This window comes from Ictidomys tridecemlineatus, unplaced genomic scaffold (assembly GCF_052094955.1).
Source record: "Ictidomys tridecemlineatus isolate mIctTri1 unplaced genomic scaffold, mIctTri1.hap1 Scaffold_78, whole genome shotgun sequence".
Lineage (NCBI taxonomy): Eukaryota > Metazoa > Chordata > Mammalia > Rodentia > Sciuridae > Ictidomys > Ictidomys tridecemlineatus.
Window position 1 is genome coordinate 913 of NW_027525752.1, and position 18,551 is coordinate 19,463.

At 36.2% G+C, this 18,551-nt stretch overlaps 1 long non-coding RNA gene across 1 annotated transcript; it reads right to left on the minus strand.

Moving 5' to 3' along the window:
* Positions 1 to 248: 248 nt before the first annotated feature.
* Positions 249 to 16,368, minus strand: LOC144374623 (uncharacterized). Its single transcript, XR_013433976.1, has 4 exons — positions 10,473 to 16,368; positions 9,593 to 9,723; positions 5,220 to 5,285; positions 249 to 1,153 (listed from the first exon to the last, which is right to left on the minus strand). It is a non-coding gene; the product is annotated as an uncharacterized LOC144374623 (long non-coding RNA).
* Positions 16,369 to 18,551: the final 2,183 nt, after the last annotated feature.

The following is an 18,551-nucleotide window of genomic DNA, read 5'->3' on the forward strand; positions in this document are numbered from 1 at the left end:
CCTATCTTAAAAATATGGGCTCATTTTCCTCTCATTAACATCCTCATCTCTCTCCTTTTTTTCATACCAAATCTCACAAGGAAAAAGTAAAACCCTATTTAAATTCATTGCTCCCAGTTTTCTTCTTCCATTATCTCTGTAACTCATTGTAACTAGGTGTCTTCCTTCCAGTCACTCTACCAACCTCCTCTTACCAAGATCACTTTCTTAGTCCATAGAGCTGCTGTGACAAAATATCATAGGCTGTGTATCTTATAAAGAATGCAAATTTAATTCTTACAGTTCTACAGGCTGAGAAGTCCAAGATCAACATCACAGTGGATTCAATATCTGCTAAGGGCCTACTTTCTGCTTTATGGAAAAGTGCCTTCCTGCTGTATTGTCACATAGTGGAGAGGGTTAAGCTAGCTCCCTAAGGTTTATAGTGTATCAATATATGGGCTCTGCTGTGTGACTAGTGACTTCTATAAGGCTCAACTTTTTAATACCACCATCTTGGGAGTTAGAATGCCATCCTAACAATTTCTAGGGGACACAAACATTCAAACCATAGGAACCAACAATGACTTTCCTTTTGTTAACTCTGATGACAATCATCACTTCTCATCTTGGTCTAGTGGCAGCACTTGCATCTTTTGGGTTCCCTGTCCATTTTGACCCCATTATTCTTGGGACTTTCAGGAAAACATTTCACCACATTTCCACTGCTCTCTATGTTCAGTCTTTCCTAGACTTCTTGGCCAGTTTCACCTCTTCTCTTATCTAGGAGGCATATGTTTTGATAACTTCACAATAAATCCATTTGAGAACTGTTTGCATAGAGGTATACCTGGACCCTCTTGCTTGATTTACCACTGTAGAAGACAGCACAAGGTGAGTTTTTGTTTATAGCTTCTATAGTGAAACTATGACTTGAGGTGTTGTGGGGTTTTATTTCTATCTTCAGTACCTCTGCGGCAAAACCTCACTTGTAGTTTCCAGGAGACGCATCATGGAAGAGCTCTGCAGAAAGTTGAGTAGTTCTGGAGAGGTTCTTGGCTATGCCACTTCTTTGATCTTTGCTTTCTTTTTGCTGTTGTTCAATAGCATGATAACTTCTGAGCTCCTGAACCCCGGTTTCTTCATCTTTACAAAAGCAGATGGGAATGTTGTTCTGAGGGATAAAACCATTTTATGCAAATCACAGAGCATTATTGTCTCTGGTAAGCAAATTGATGCTTAAAATCTTCATAGCTACTGTGCCTCTCTGGACCATTAACCCTCTTCAGACATAAGGTATTGTAAAATGAGTGGCAGAAGATAATAGTTAGGAGTGGTTTGGAAAGTAAAAATCTGAAACTTAGACTGGATTTCAAGAAAGAAAAAAAAAGCCTGTGGGTTTCACAATATTGTCCCCAAGACACTTTTCCTTATATTGTAACTTTTGAATAAAAGAGTTTACTTAAGAAAATCCTTATGGGGACAAAACATAAATGATTTTACATTATTCCAAGAAAAAGTTAGAGAACCTAATAGGTCTTATTTGTTGGCAATTTTCATGTTTTTATTATAATTGAAATGTGCAAAATGTAACCTTATACTTGAGGAAACATTGAGTCAAATTGTATTATTGACACATCCATGTAGCCTCTATTAACTTGAATAAAAGCATATTCACTCACGAGAAATTAACCCTCTATATGCTTATACAGAATCACCTTTCTACTATTTTCTAAATGCTCTTGCAATTAATTCTCTTCTGGGGAGTTAATGAGCTTACTTTAAATGCTCTCATGCATAAAAGTAAAATAGACCTACACATAACTCTGTACTAAAATATTCCCTCATATCTAATATACATATCTATACATAAATATTAAAATGAAATATATCATTGAAGTGTGTGATCAATATTTGCCTTATAGATAGCTTAATTTAGCTGATACAAATTTCATTCAAAGAATAGGAAGTAATAGTATGTAGACAGAAACCCATTTTATATGAAGAAATTTTCCAGAATACCAAATTTTAAAAATGTTCAGTTGGAAAGGTCAATAACTTCTGTGTTTATGCACAGAAAACACCAGCAGTGTTACTTTATAACGTCTCGTTGGCGAATTTATTGGAGCATCTTATGGCTGGCATAATGAGATAATTTTACTTTCAAAGTAGAGGTTAGTAAGCTAATTAACTGACTTACTTCCTAAAGAAGGATTTTGTGTGGCACTAAAAAAAAAAAAGATATAAATTTGGTGGGAGGTAGGAGGTGGGAGGGATTTGAAACTCGGTAAATTTCTGGATTAGTTCTTCTGTCTTTATACATCTAACATGTAGTTGAATAAATACATAAATTATTGAACAAATACCTGATACATAATACCTGGCCAGATTCATATGGTCACAAATTTAAGTTCAAAAGGCATGCACTCTTCATTTCTCTAGGGAAGATGGGGAATTTGGCAATAAAAACCTCAGTTTTTTCCCCCAGAGGATAATGAACGTGGGATCTTGAAAAACAGGCTCTAGGTTTTTATGCCTCATGGTCATAAAGTGATATATTGTATTCTTTTCTCCTCAAGGCCAGGCAGTGATCAGGATTGAATTAAATGGAGACAATTTTACGAAAATCAGACCCACATGAATTCAACAGAATTAAAGGTACGCATATGTGGGCCTTGAATTCCATCGCTATTTGGATGATAACTGTATGAGATGTTCAAATATTACCTGTAGGAATATTCAGTGGAATGGAAAAAAAATTAAATAGTGGCTTTCATTTTTTAGATTTCTCTGCAAAGTCAACTCCAAGGCAATAGTCTCCCACATCACTCCCTGACTTTCCACCTCTGGGGTCTTCTTAAAACCGCCCCTGGAGATGAGTGGTGTTCCCTTCCCAGGACTGAGGGTGACGCTCCAGTCCCTCTAATTTCAACCAACATGTCAGCGACCACTTGAGTAGCTTTTTCTCCTGTCCACAGATTCCCATCTCATACTTGTAAGAAGACAAGGCTGAACCTCCAGCCTTTCCCTTACTTGAGCCACCCATCTTGCTATCTCTGTGTTGCTCCTGCCATTGCCCAAGCAACTCCTGGGGAATGGGCCTCTCGGGAGATCACCAGGTCTCATGGTTGAAGCAGTGCAGATCCTGCCAGCTCTTTATACATGTCTTTTATCCCTTTTTTTTCTTTCTCACTTTCCTATCTCCATCCTTTCTAAAACCAGCAACTTCCTTTTGAAAGTTTTCTATTCCAAGACTTCTTAAACACATTTGGCTCAAAGTTGAACCATAAATAAAGACTAACCCACTTTTGCACTGGGAAGTAATGTTTTAGTTTCTAGTTATCTCCACCTAGGAGTCCAGCATGTACTATATATCCTACCCACTGCTCTTACTTACACCCCTTTCAAGAACCCTCAAAGCATATCTCATTGTGCATTTGAGCTTGTTACAAATATGTCACGGGAAAACTCACATAGCAGGTAAAGTTTATTTGAGGATGGTCACAGGGTTCTAAATCAGTATCACATCTAAAACTTTACAGAGTTGTTTAGTTGTTTGTTTGTATATTTCTTCTCCTTTTCCCTACTCTGCTAACTCGAAGATAAACATAGTATTTAGGGCTAAAAAATATTTTAATTTAAAAGAAAGAAGGCAGTGCTTAAATCCTTGGATTCTCAGAAACAGCAGAAATAATGAATCCATTGCCATTTATAAAGACAACCAGACTTCTTGGTAATGAGAGACCATGGGGTCAATGGATTTCTCAGAGAAAACGGGACTGGAATTGATCATTAAAGGAGACTTGGTATTTGAACAAAGTGGTTAGTATCTTTGCCAACCCCAACAGAAACTCTTTGACCACAATGAAATTATTTAATCCCTGCAAACTTTTTTATTTCCTCTTCTGCATTCCCTCCTTTGCTGGTTGCTAATTATGCCTAGCACCATGCGTAGCATCCGTAGGTTTTCAATAGATACTTGTTGAATACACTTAGGCTGTTCTAATATATAATGCCGTTTTATTGCAAACTCTTACACATGGGTTTCTGTCTTATTGCATAAAGCTATTTCACAGAATATCAGTGCTTGAAGAAACGTTTGGGGTCATCTATATCCTTCCTTTTTAAGGGGGGAAACCCAGGACTAGACTGAAGGTATCAGTGTCTTAAAACTATGTATATTTTTGCTAAAAAAGAGACATGTTAGTCAACAAGTTCTAATGATAAGCAGAAGTCAGTTTCACAGAGGTCATTTAGTTTCAAGTCAAAGAAATACCCTTGAAGGTTACTGAAGAAGAAGAAGAAGAAGAAGAAGAAGAAGAAGAAGAAGAAGAAGAAGAAGAAGAAGAGGAGGAGGAGGAGGAGGAGGAGGAGGAGGAGGAGGAGGAGGAGGAGGAGGAGGAGGAGGAGGAGGAGGAGGAGGAGGAGGAGGAGCAAAAAACAACAACAACAAAAACAAAGGCACAGGTATGCCAGGGTTTAGGAGGCAGACAAAAAAGAAAGCAAACAACAAAAGTGACACTGCATATCCAGTTACTCTCATGCTAATAAAATAGTGATTTTCTCCATCTTATCTTTTAGATTCTACCCTTCAAATAAGTTTTTCATTTAAGAGCTGCTTATAAACCACAACTGCATGCATGCTAATTGGATTAGCAGCCTGTTACTGTTAGCAATGTGCAGAGGGAGTATTTTTATGATTGTATTGTTTCTGTTTTGTTTTGCTTTGTTTCATGTAGCCGTAAACACTGTTCTCTTATAGCAAGGGTCACCTGTAGGGTTTTTATGAAGGAAGAAATTAAAGCAGAACTTAAACTAGTCCCAACTCATTCTAATTCAAGGAGCACTGAGATGACAAATTATCTTCTGCTGAAAATCGGATGCTTCCATTATTCAGTCATCTATTGAAACCTTTCAATCAAATCTTATGGCATGCCTGGCCCTCTCCTTGGCTGTGAGAATACAATGGGGGAGGAAACGCATATAATACCTGCTCACAGGGAGCAGGTTAAAGAAAGAGAGCATTCATGAAATGTTCATGTGAAAGGATTAATAAAAATAAATGTATAAACAAATGTACACACTGAGATCATTTGCTAGGAATGACAGCATCGGTGACACTATGAATGCAAAAGGCCAAAGTTAGAATGAGAAAGGGAGAGAGTAAAAGAGAAGAAGGGAAGGAGAAATGAAGCAAGGGAGAGAGGGAGGGAGGCAGGCAGGCATGCAGACAATCTTACCTTACTTTTGTCTTTTCGTTGGTACATCTGAGATGGTTCCTTGAAATGTGACATTAGAGCCAAAACCTAAATAATGAGTATCAATTAATTTGGGGGAAAATCATATGTATTTAGGCTCTGGGTATTGTGTGTGTATGTTTAGTTTATAATAACATAGAATGTAGATATTTTTGTTCTGTTTTGCATTCAGAACAAAATTGATTTTTTAAAATAAGAACATCTAAATTCAGGTTTAACTTGCATACTGACTTAATGGAATTGCTTTGAGATCAATTCCCTTTCAACTCTAGGTGTGCTTAGTAAGAGGCACTCAAGGTTGCTAATCTACTTCAACAAGATACAGTAGTATCAGAATCTGATGATGCAGAGGCAAAGCATTAAAAATGCAAGATAGAAACAGAATAAGAAGTGCATTACCTCTCATGATACCATTCTGCCTTCTGTGGAGATAATACAAGATCGGAAAGTCATATAGTACTAATAAAATGATACTTCTAAAAACCACAAGCATCTTGAATGCCCGTATTTATGTATGTTTTCCCTCACATTTCAAAAGCATTTGGAAATTCTCTAATCCTTCATTAAAAGATCAAAATGAATTTTTGCAGAGTTAAGAGAAGAATTCATTTACAAGCAACTTTGTTATCAGTCTTGGAGAAAGTCTTACTTGAAATCAATACATAAATTACTTATTGGGCTGACAAAGGAGGGCCTCATTAAAAAAGGAGCATTAGTGACCCAGCTTATTAGTGTGGATGGCCAGGTGGAGGGCATGCCTATTATGGACCAAGAGGTGGCCAGAAAGGGTCTTGGGAGGTCTGTTGAGATCAGTAGTGTTAACCATAAATATCTTCATTCATACATATTTAAGATAAACATCCATATGAGAATAGCATGTTTCATAAAAATGCCTGAATGTTAAATTCTAAGAAATTTGTAGTCTAGTTGAAGACAAAGAGACTGATTCTAAGTGGAAGCTATTGCTGTATATTTGTGTTTGAAGGGAACATTTATATCTTGGAATGCTTGTCCCCAAAATAGAGCCAATCACATGAATGCCATCGGAATAAGACACTTATATTTGGTAAGCATAAATTCACACTGAAATGCCATTTCCCTAATAACCATTTTAGTTGTTATTCTTGTTTGCCCTGGAAATACTAATGCAATGATAATAAGAAAATGTTCTTATATTTTCCACTAAATTTAGAATTTTAGTAATCGAAACACAGATGCAGGGGCTTTGGCAGGAAATTAATTTGGTGTTAAGTGCCTTGCTAGTGTTAGATATGCATAGTTACTCAGCATGGATGTATTGTTTGTACCAATGCTGATGTGCACATGATGCCACACACCTGCCCATCCACCCACACAAATAAAACTGAAAATTCAAAGAAACATGGGCTGACAAAACTGAAAGTATATAACATATTAATGCAGAATTATGATTTGTTATCTATAAGTATGTTCTTTAGGATTTTACATAAATGGTTTTTCAAGAATTCTGTTAAATTTTGTCTTTGTAGCAAACATCAGCTGAATATACCACATAATATTCAATAACTGAAATTCCTTTAATGCTGAAAATCTTACTTTTTCCTATGGGTGACAGAAGTGAGGAAACATGGATTGAAATCTCAGATTTTTTCCTGCCTTTACAGAATAAAATTTTGCTTGTTACCATAATGAACTAAGTTACTTACTTGCTCCCATCAAAAAATGATTAGAGACTATTGTAATCTAGGCAGTATACCTAGATTACAGGTATAATGTGTCAGGAAGTCAAAGAAATGGCTAATGAGAGGGGTTTCCTTCCTTGGAGAGTCTATAATCTAGTGATAAGCAGGTGTTGATGAATAAATTCAGTGATATAATTACTTTTGAGGAAAATGATCCAGTTTTGAGAGGAGTCATTGATCAGTAGTGTTAACCATTGGAGGTGAGAATTTCAGAGAAGATTCACCTGAAGAGGTAACCTTGGCACTGTAATCTGAGGAATGTTTAGGGGCTGACTAGAAAGCTGTGTTGGGCTAAGGGCACTCCTGGTATTTGAAAAGACCTGCACAGTGACCTCAAATGACAAAAGGCTTAGCAAATTTGAGGATAGAAAAGTAGTCCTCAAGGTGACTATTAGAGACTTCTAGGGGAAAAGATGAAGGATAAGCCTATAGAGTCAGAGCACTCCCCAGAAGTCATGCATTTTGATCTTTAGCCTAAAAAAATTAAAAATATTTAAGAGTTATAGTTAGAAATGTTGTAGACAGATTTTCATTTTTAATCAATTGTTCTATCTGTTTTGTGGAAAACATATCACATGAATGATTTAGGAAGTGACAATATTGTGTGCTAATCCAGACCAGATACAATAATTCTTGGTTAGTAGGAAGTAGAGAGAAGAGAAGGAGAATTTTGTTATACTTTTGAAGGAAAAGTCATGGGAATTATTGACAGATTAGGCAAAGAAAGATGATAAGATGATCCCTAGTTTTCTAAGTTAGCTCACATCACAAGAGAATATACATTAGTTCATGGTTTTTATAATCACTAATGGGTGATGTCAATCTGGAAGATGGATAATGCTCATAGATGTTAGAGAAGAAATTGTGTATAAAATATAAAAAGTCAATCATTAAGGATCAATTAAAGCCATGGACATCAATGAATGGAAAAAATGTACAGAATATGCCTTAATTAGCATATGTTCTATAGCATTTAGAAACAACTCCTAAATTGCATTGGCTTAACAAAATTTTTACTTTCCTATTTTTGTTTTTCTTATTTACTTGAATGTATGTATATATGTGTGGGTGTTTTACTTTGAATAATGTTACAAATTACAGATGATTGAGAAATTTCACTCCACTTAGTCTCTCAGAGAACCAGGTGGATAGAAGCCCCATCTTGTAGTTTAGGGTAACTCACATTGGGGCAATTGTCCCCCAGAGAATGGTTGGCAATGTTAGAATATATTTCCTTATTGTCACAACTGGAGAAAATGTTAGAGGGTTATAGAGGGTACTGGTCAGAGATGCTCCTGAACATCCTACAATAGGCAAAACCATCCTGCTCCACCCCCAATCAGATTTTCCTAGCTCACAATATCAATAGCATGAAGGCTGAGAAGACCTGTGGTATCTGTACCAAGAGCACACACTTTGATGGCACCATGGGGAAGAAAACTGCTGGGTTCTTTTTTTTTTTTTTTTTTTTTGGTACTGGTAGCTATACCCAGATTAACCACTGAGCAATATCCCTAGATCTTATTTATATTTTATGCAAAGACAAGGTCTCCCTGTGTTGTATAGATCCTCACTAAGTTAACTGAGCTGGCTTTGAACTTGCAATTCTCCTGCTTCAGCCTCCTGAGCCACTAGGATTATAGGTGTTTGCCACCTTGCCTCAGTGCTTCGTTTTGGAAACAAAATAAATCACTCTGTCTGCCACTGTCAGAGTCATGTGCCTCTGCTTAAATGCAAGAATTTTGGAAAATATGGTGAAGTAGATGACATGTTTTATAAGGCATACGAGGATTTCCATGATCTAAAAACAGGATCATACTGTAAATATATAGTGCCATTAGAAGCCCGTCTCTTTAATTTATGGTATGAAAGAATCAGAGCAGTGGACGTGAGCAAGGTTGACATCTGATCCAAATGCTGTGAGAATAAATGTGAGTCTGCCAATGATTTCAGACAATCCTGCTCTCACATTGAGGTATTCACTGAAACCTAGTGAAAGGCAATATATTAACTTTCCCATGTAATTTTCTCAGATATGTGTGAAAGTGGAATTCATTATACTTGAGAATTGAATATTAAGGATAATTAAAGAATTTGGCAACTCTTTTATTCTTAGCATTAGCTGGGAAAATTCCAGTGTTCACCAAATGTAGCAAGTTTTCTAGTTTCCAAGTCATTTTTTTTTCAAGTGGAAAAAGTGACTGAAAAACTATCTGCATTTTTTTTATTCCAGAATATTCTGAACATCTAATGTAAGGACATAAAATAATTTTGGAACAAATCAAAATGTTATGAATTTATCATCTAGTTATTTCCTTTTTCTAGCAGACATTTATTTCTTTGAAATGAAGATCTTACAGACAGTAGTGAGTAGAGCACAGTTATGCACGCCTGTAATCCCAGCTACTTTGAAGACCAAGGCAGGAAGATCACAAGTTCAAGACCAGTCTCTTCAGCTTAGTAAGACCTTGTCCCAAATTAAAGTAAAAAAAAGTGCTGAGGATATCGCACAGTGATAGAGTGACTTTGGGCTCAACCCCAAATTTTGAAAACAAAGAATAAAATTATAGCAAAAGATGTTTTGTTAAAGCAGTGAAATGCAATTATCAAGGGAATAAATTGTAAAGTACTTACCTAGAGGTCCATCTCTGTTGTCTGTTAGGGGCACATACCTTGGCTTTGTATTCTTTAACTTTAAAATGACTGTCTACTTCAAAGGAGAAGATTGAGGATGATTTTTTTCCCCACAGCAAAGATCTTGACACCTTTCTCATATGAAATAAGCAATGTAAGATTATTATTGTTATTTTTATTTTATTATTAATTTCAGATTTGAACTAATCTTTCATTCTATGAGCAATGAGGCAAAGCACAAAAAATGGCTTCATTTCATCCTTGGATAGGATGTTAAGACACTTGTGATCAAAGGTCAGAGGTTAGCATCCTGTTTTAATTTATATCTTTGGTTATTTTATGAAGGTCATATGTCAATCAATGTCCAGAGAGGAAACAGAAACCACGTTAGTAATATAAATGATGTGATGATGTGATGAATTTACTATATGGCTTATTATTATAAGAGGGTAAAGAAGAAACTAAGAAGATCAAAAATTGCAAATGCAGGAAACAGAAAATATGTGTAAGCTATGAAACAAAAAAAAGAACTGAGAATTTTGAAGACTAAAGGCATGGGTCAGAGCTGGTTTATAGGAACTATTCACCAACAGGCAGAGGACTTTCTGCCAGAGCTGCTAATCTTTTGCTTGTCAATTTACTGGCTTCCATATGGGTACCAGGGAATAAAGACCAATCCTCCTATCCTTGTCTGTCCCTCTAATGCTGTCTGTCACCAAAGACTAACAGAGTTAAATAGGAAAGGAGAAATGTTTATAGGACCCAGCTCCAATATTATTAGCAGGAAAGTGAAATTTTGTGTGATTGATAACTACACAGCTAGTCCTGTGCTGGAGCTGATGATAACAGCTTGCAGGAGATGAATGTGGACACCACTTACCCTTCCTACATTCAGTAACATCATGTAGATTGCTTGAAATTGGCCATAGGCAAAGTATCTAAGCAAGAGAAATCAGCAAGCATTATCATTTCATGCTTGTTGTTGTTGTTATTGTTAGTGCTGGAGAGAAAGATTCTTTTTATTTCTAAATCAGAACCCTTTACTTCTAAAATTGGTATGGAAATAGCATTCATTTCTCAGGAAGTTTGTGAGAATTAAATGAAATAATAAATACAGAGAGTATAACATAACCCTTGGTGCACAGCAAGAACTCAATGAATATTTCTGTAGATTGCTTAGTATAATGATGAGGTTGGAATCAAGAATCAACTAATATGCTCCCTGCAGAATGATTCTTTTTGAAATATAACTGATACACACTCTGCCAATTGGATCTTCCAGATTATTTTTAAGAAATATCAGATCTTTGAAATGGTATATGTGCAATTGGTGTTAGAATACAATACTGATAATATAACTACATTTGTACAGGAAGTCATCTGCCTGATATACCTTAGAAATGATTAGTTCTTCAATGTCTTTGAACAATCTATTGGACTGTTCCCATTTTGCTATAATTTTATGCTACCATCCAGAAATTGTTTTAATCTGACCTGAGAATTACCAGTAAATTATAACACCAAATTTGAAAACAAGAGGATCAACTTCCCAAAAAAACTGGTTGGACTTTGATTGGCATTCTATTTCTTAAAACAAAAAGTGGCTCCCTTCTCTGTGGCCAGCGTGTGAAATGTTACAGAGGATGTATGCTACAGCTAAGGCACACAGAATACATTTCTTTCAGTGAATAGGCAGTTGTCATGATATTTCTATTTATAAACCTGTCTGTGCCTCCTGACAGCTTTGGAAGAAAACAAATCCAGGTCTCAAAAAAAACATGACAAAATAGTTGCTAAAGCAATTTCCTAGATGTTTCTGATCAAAGTAGGTTTGGAACTCACAGGAACCTATGGAGACCTGATTTTAAAATGCCATTGAGACTGACACAGACATCAAAGTCATTTGAAAAACAATCGAATAATTTATACTGAGTAAGTGTCTGATGGAAAGTACATTATTTGCTATTTTACAAATATTACTCTCACTATGTGGGGAGTAAATGAACTTTAATTCTGTGAGAAAAAAAGGTCCCATTTTCTCCACTGTATTGTTTTTCTAAATCTCAGTTGCTTCCAAAAGCAGGCTTTATCACTGGGGCAGAAAAATAATAAGAACAAAAGAATTGTTGAAAATGCTGAATGACAAAGTTAGAAATACATTTATTAAATTGGATTACCATTTAGTCATTTATATATGATGTTGTAAAATTAAACAATTATGATAAAAGGCCAAATAAGAGGGACTGAAAAACTGTGTTTGCAGGGTTGTTTTTTTTTTAACTTTTCAAAGAAAGCACACAGAAGGTAGACATGATAAGTATATCAAGAACATTGCTACATTGTGGATAAGGTTGTAGTTCAGAACTAGAACACACACCTTGCATGAATTGAACCCTTGCATGGGTTCAATCCATAACATGTGTGAATTCATGCATGTGTGCATATATACAGGATGTTAATATGACACAGAATCCTAAGCATTGAACTTTGGGGAAATTAAGGGACTTTTATTTCTCTCAAAACTTAGTTTTGTAGCAGCACACACATGACCTTATAACACAAAAAGAAATTTTGGGTTTTCTTATTCAAAAAGTATCATAAGCCAGGCATGGTGGTGCATGCCTCTAATCCCAGCAGCTCAGGAGGCTGAGACAGGAGGATCAGAGTTCAAAGCCAGCCTCAGCAACATCAAGGCACTAAGCAACTTAGTGAGACCCTGTCTCTAAATAAATACAAAATAGAGCTGGGGATGTGTGTCAGTGTTCGAATGCACCTGAGTTCAACTCCCAGTTCCCCTGTCTCTGCCCCCCCCCACACACACACCAAATACTATGAACTTCAACACAGAGAAAGCAGAGGATTAAACCAGGCCCAGACTTCTGCATGACTGCACGGGTCATAAGCCCATGAATGAGGCCCTGCTTTCAATTTGTCATGTTTGTGTGCAACTGAGCCTTTATCTTTCCAGCTGTGGGACCTTTTTTGGCTAAAGTTTCATTGATTTTCAACCCTATCATTATAGCTCTCTAAGTTTGACCTCTGCTGTTCCTTTATTCACTTGCCGCCTTTCATTTGGAAAGTATTTTCATGTCTTTGGATTTTAGTAAACTTCTTTATGAGGATCCTATTCTGCTACAATAGGATATAGGTCTCCGTTTTATTTTGTTTTGTTTCTGATGAAGAAAATGGGGACTGGCACATACATATTCATTGTTTGCCTCCAATACACCAAGAACTGAAACCTGTACATCAGGTGGAGAATGATGAATAAATTATGGCCTCTGCCTCAAAGAGTCTACAAACCAGGAGGAGACAGAAATCCAAACAAATCACCGTAAAAACAAAGCACCAGGAGGTCTAGAGGCAAGAGAGGGGTGCAAGAGAGGGATGCAGGAGAGAGGAAGGGACAGTACATTGTTATTGAGCTCTCATTCTTCACCAAAAGCATACATTGTCCATTAGAAATCCTGGATACATCTCCATTTGTAAGAGTTCTGCTTCTTGATTTCCAGAGCCATTTTGTTTTCCACAAGTACACAATTATGGCCCCAATTCCCATATCTGTTTCAAGACAAGAGTTCTCATAACCTGGGCAGTAGATGGTGGGCAGGGCCAGGCTGGAATGAGAATGTATCCTACCATGAAGCAGTACTATTGGATTTCATAGTTTATTGTGTGGTGATCTTTCAAAGAGATCCTGCAGATTACTGACAGTTCTTTAGGAATGGATGTTTTCTTCGTGTTAAACTCATAAGGCAATGGGAACAATAAAATCTCTCCTAACAGTAGAGAGAGATCACAGTTCAATACCAAATCTTTGGCAGAAATCAGGGAAAGGAACTACTCACCTTAAAAGAAATAAGATATTAACAGAACCCAGGAACAGAGAGGTGGCCTAAAGGGAATATCTTGAATTTTTTTGTAATAGTGATCAAACACCCCAAAATTATTCAAATGTGCTATAGTATGAGAGCATTTTGTTCGTTTCATATTGTTACTATGTTAAAAATGTAATGGAGTCCTAAATGCTTCCTTTGGGCCCAGGAAAGTAGGTTTTGATAATTTCACATTTTGTGTGTGGTGCTGGAGATGAATCCCAAGATACGGGATGTTCCTACCCAGCAAGTGCTCTACCACGGAGGTACACCCCCAACTCCATCATACTTGCAATTTTAGACAATTTTTCTTTAAACCATTAAAACATCTTGCTTTACATAAAGTCATCATGTTATTTGACATGTAAAATTTAACTATTATTTTTTATTCATCATGAAGTAATTATCAACATAAACTGATATTATTGTTTCATTTAAATGTTCTTTTCTACAAATTTTTTTCCATGAGTAATAAATAGTGCCACATATTTTAATTCTCTTATGTAACCAATTTGTATTTGTAATAGAAACTTTGGTGGTGTATTACATGAATGGACTCCAGTGAACCGTGTATTCTAGCATCTCTCCTTGTGTAGAGACGCTTACCTTTGTTTCTGGGTTAAAAACGATATCTGCCTTCCCTACCAGGATGAAGTAGGGATGAAGTGAAGGCTTCAGTCCCATGCCTGAGGCTTATCAAGACCTGGAAGCTTCCAATTTTGCCTCTTGGGGAAATCCACAATTCTAATTACCCTCGTACTACCCAGCTTCAAAAGCTCAAGCTCACCATCTAAAGGAGATCCAAGGGATCTAAAAAAACATAAAACCTAAGACATATACTTACGACAATAACAAATAATAAACATTACTTCATATTTAAAGTGAGTTTCAGGAGGAGGCACAACAAATTGCTTGGCATCTTCTAGACAGATTCTTGACATTCATGTGAACTTTCTTGTAACTTAAAGCTATCTAAATGAATCATCTTAAATAATAAGCTGCTAACATAGCTTGGAGTGTCCAACCATTTTGCAAAATAAGTTTGAATATTGATTCTGATTCATTTAGGATCAAGTTTCTTAATTTTATGATTGAATTATTGAAGCACTTTCTCTGTAGATTTTCAATTGCTGTCAACAAAACTAGAGCCTGCAGAGAACATTCTAGTATACATCACATGATTAAATTATATGCCTCAATTTTTCAAGTTTAAATATACATATATATTTTCCAAGGGGCTTGGGAATTTCTATTTTCATATTTAGCTGCTCATCAATTCTCACTGAAATTTGATTTGCTACTTCATTTCTCCTTGAGCTTCCTAATGTACTCCTCATCTGCTCCATAGTGCACAAATTATAATTTCCTCCTGACTTCTGCTTTGTCCTTGACTTTACCCACCTTAAATCCATCCTTCTCATGAGTGAATAATGTTCCTTCTCAAGCGGAGATCTGACCACCCTACTCTCTAGTGCAATAAATTGCATAGAATCTATTCCTCAGTGGCTCATGTGCTAAGAATCTTGATTCTTCCCCAGTGTAGTTTCGAGGATATGGAACCTTTGAGAGGTGGGGTCTATTGGAAGGTACTTTGGTCAAGGGGTTGCTACCTTCGTGAATGGGTTAATGCAAGTCACACAATAATTAATTAGTTCCACTAGAGTAAATAGTAATAAAACAGTAGGCCTGATCCCTCCTCACTCTCCTGCTTTCTGTCCTGCCTTCTTAAGTCCATGTGACTCATCCCCACGTACATGGGTTCCCACCTGATGCCATCTGAGATGTGGTGTTATAATTAGAGGCCTTCACTAATGGCTGGACAGATGGGGCCTCCCAGACTAAGACTTCCAGCATCTAAAATTATAAGATAACTAAACATTTTTCCTATATAATTTACCTAGCCTTGGTATTTTTCTATGGCAACAAAAACCAAACTAATACAATCCATTTTGTGACCCCCAAACCATGACATTAGATGACTTTTCAATTTATGTAAATAAATATCAATTTTACTAACACATTTTCACTTTCAAAATGTTCTAATATGGAGTCATGAAGAAATCAAAAGCCAGGTTTTCCTTTGCTTGCATTAGTTGATAGATAATAAACATAACATAATATGTTTTCTTATTCTCTGGATTCAGAAATGTATATTTGGGAACTATTTCTGGGGGAGATGATAGTGGCCATGTAAATAATTTCTAAAGATGTTAACTTTTAAATAAAAGACTGGAAAATCAAGAGAAATTGTTCTGCAGTATAAAACATGAAAATCCTTGGGTCTTTGAGTTTTTCTTTGTATGTGTGTGTGTGTGTGTGTGTGTGTGTGTGTGTGTGTGTATTCACACATGTATGCAACCTGTTATACCTCCTACACTGTGTGTGTTGGTAGCTACAATTCTGTCCTTTCAAACACAGCACCCTTGTTTTAGAAAAGAATTCTCAACTAAGCTTATATATACAATTGTCATTTTGTGTCTTAAAAATTACTGATGCTTGAAACCTACCTTCAAAGATTTCAATTTAATCATCTTGGCTTGCAGTTTCAGTGTTAGGAATTTTAAAGTCTCTCTGGGTGATACTATCATGTTGCTAAAGTTGAGAACCACTGCTTTAGGGTTTTCTATTTGGAAATCCTTGGAAAAAAAAGTTTATAACTTCCTTATAGCTGTTCATGTTGAACTTTTGTATTCCTTAAGAAATAAAGGTTGTGACCAAGAAGTCTCCAGATTCCAAACTCTTCAAGAGTAAGTAGGAGGTGGAAGCCAACTTCAGGGTATTCCACACAGCAGATGAAAAGCTCTGCTCACAAGCTCTCATCAGTCTTCTAAGTTACATACCCAGATCCACAATGAAACCACAAGGAATATGTAAAGGAGAGGGAGATACTTAGTGCTCTCAGTCATCTGGGAAGACTGAGGAAGCTCAGAAAATACCCCGTAGAAAACTGCACAATAGTTATACCTCTCTAATGTTTGCATTCAGAAATTGTGAGATAGATGTGCTATGCATCTCTGTTAGAGGAGTGCTTTGGGATTTTTCAAAAGCATGAGTCAGCAAAACAGTGAGGGGTCAAGTCCACCCAAAATTAATAGAAAGAGCAATTATGAAAGAGCAATAGTTTCTACTTTTTATATGATTTTTAAAATTTTTTAAAAGGGATAATTATATGAAATTCAAATTAGTGTTTCTAAATAAAGTTTTTTTTTTTGAAGAAGCCATGAACATTTTCCTCTCTGTTTTCTATTGCTCCGTGAGTGCTACAGTGACAGAGTATAATCGTTGTGAAAGAGATCACAAAGCCTTCAAAACCTAAAATGTTTACTCTTACCTTCTTTATAGAATAACTGTGGTGACCCCTGATCTAAAGGTGTTTGAGATAAAACTGATTTATACTCTAGAAATCGCTATGCAAAACACTTAGCTCATCCTGTGCTCACTGTATGAAGAAAGTAAGAAATTAGAAAGTATCAAATGCCATTCTCCATTACCATAAAATGAAGTTGATAAGCTAATGGATTTTCAAACAGAAATAAAGTCAACATAGCATATCTTTCAAAATAAAACAAAGCGAGCAGAGAAATATAAAGCCTTGGAACAGTAGGCATCTGTATTCAGACAAGTAACAGAGTTTGGATGTGAAGAGTTACTTTCTGTTAAAAAAAAAAATATATATATATATATATATATACCACTGTTTAGCACCAGACCTGGAAAAAAAAACTAAAGCAAGCTAGGTCTGAAATAGCTAAGATAAGTGTGGCAGATAATCATACTAATCAAGAGAACACCTTCTTCAAAAAAATCCTCATTTGCTATCAGTGAACACATACTGATATACCACTTTATTGTGAAGAAACATAATAGGTTGTACAAATGAAATCCAGGTGTCAACACCTACTTCATATTTTATTACTCATTAATAACAGACATTGTTGAAATAGAGAATTAAAGCTTTGGATTCTGAGGCAATTTCCCATTCCTGCTGATTCCTAATGTGCTGATTCCAAATGTGCTCAGGGGCGCTAAGTCCAATTCATTCTGTTGATACCCTAGAGTCATGTGCATGATTCTTTGATAGGAAGGAGATGACACACCAAGGAAATGAATGCTTGAAGACCCGGGAACAAATCTTACCCTCTACCACTCTCTGGCTTTTTAACTCTAGTAAATTATCTAATGTCACCCATTTAAGCTATGTATTTGTAACTACCATAGAGCTTTAACAGGGCCTGATGTTCAAAACAAAACGAAACAAAATTTAAAAATTTGGAATATAAAACTACGAGAAAAAAATGATGTAAAGTGCTATCAATAACAAACACTATTTTCAAAAAAATTTTCCTCCCTGTGTATGGGTGGATGGAATCAGTGGTAGCAGAGAGGAAGGGATGAGTCTGTATGTCCTAAAAATCCTAGCCTTTCTGGATTATATCGGGGGATTTTCTTAACCCTTGACTGATGGGTGATATTCCTGTTGAATAATAGGAGGCTCTAGCAGGAGACCAAAAGGAGGAAGGAGAGAGGGGTCCAGGTAATTGAAATGATTAAATTTCATGTGTCAACTTTGTTAAGATACCGTGCCTAGTTGTTTTATGCACCATTAGTCTAGATGTAGCTATGAAGGTAGTTGGAGATGGAATAAATACATAACATCACTGGGAGCTTAGTCAAGATTAACCGTTTTGGAGAGGGTGGGCCTCATTCAATCAGTTGAAGGCCTCAAGAGCCCAAATTGAGGCCTCTTAGAAAAGGAATTCTGTGATATGACAGAAATAGTACCTGAGCTTCCAGCCTGCCAGCTTGCCCTACAAATTTCACACTCAAGACTCTAACATCCACTCCTGTCTGAGTTTCCAACCTGCTGAGCTCCCCTGCATATTTCAGACTTGCCAGCCCCCACAGTTGCATGAACCAATTCCTCAAAATAAATTTCTTTATATATCTCATCTATATCTATCTCTATAGCTGTCTATATTTACATGTCTTACAAATTTCTTAAATGAATCTTATAAATCTCTCTTTCTACTGTAATATATAATATAATGTTTTATATATTGGGAGATACAGAGAGGCATCGCCTA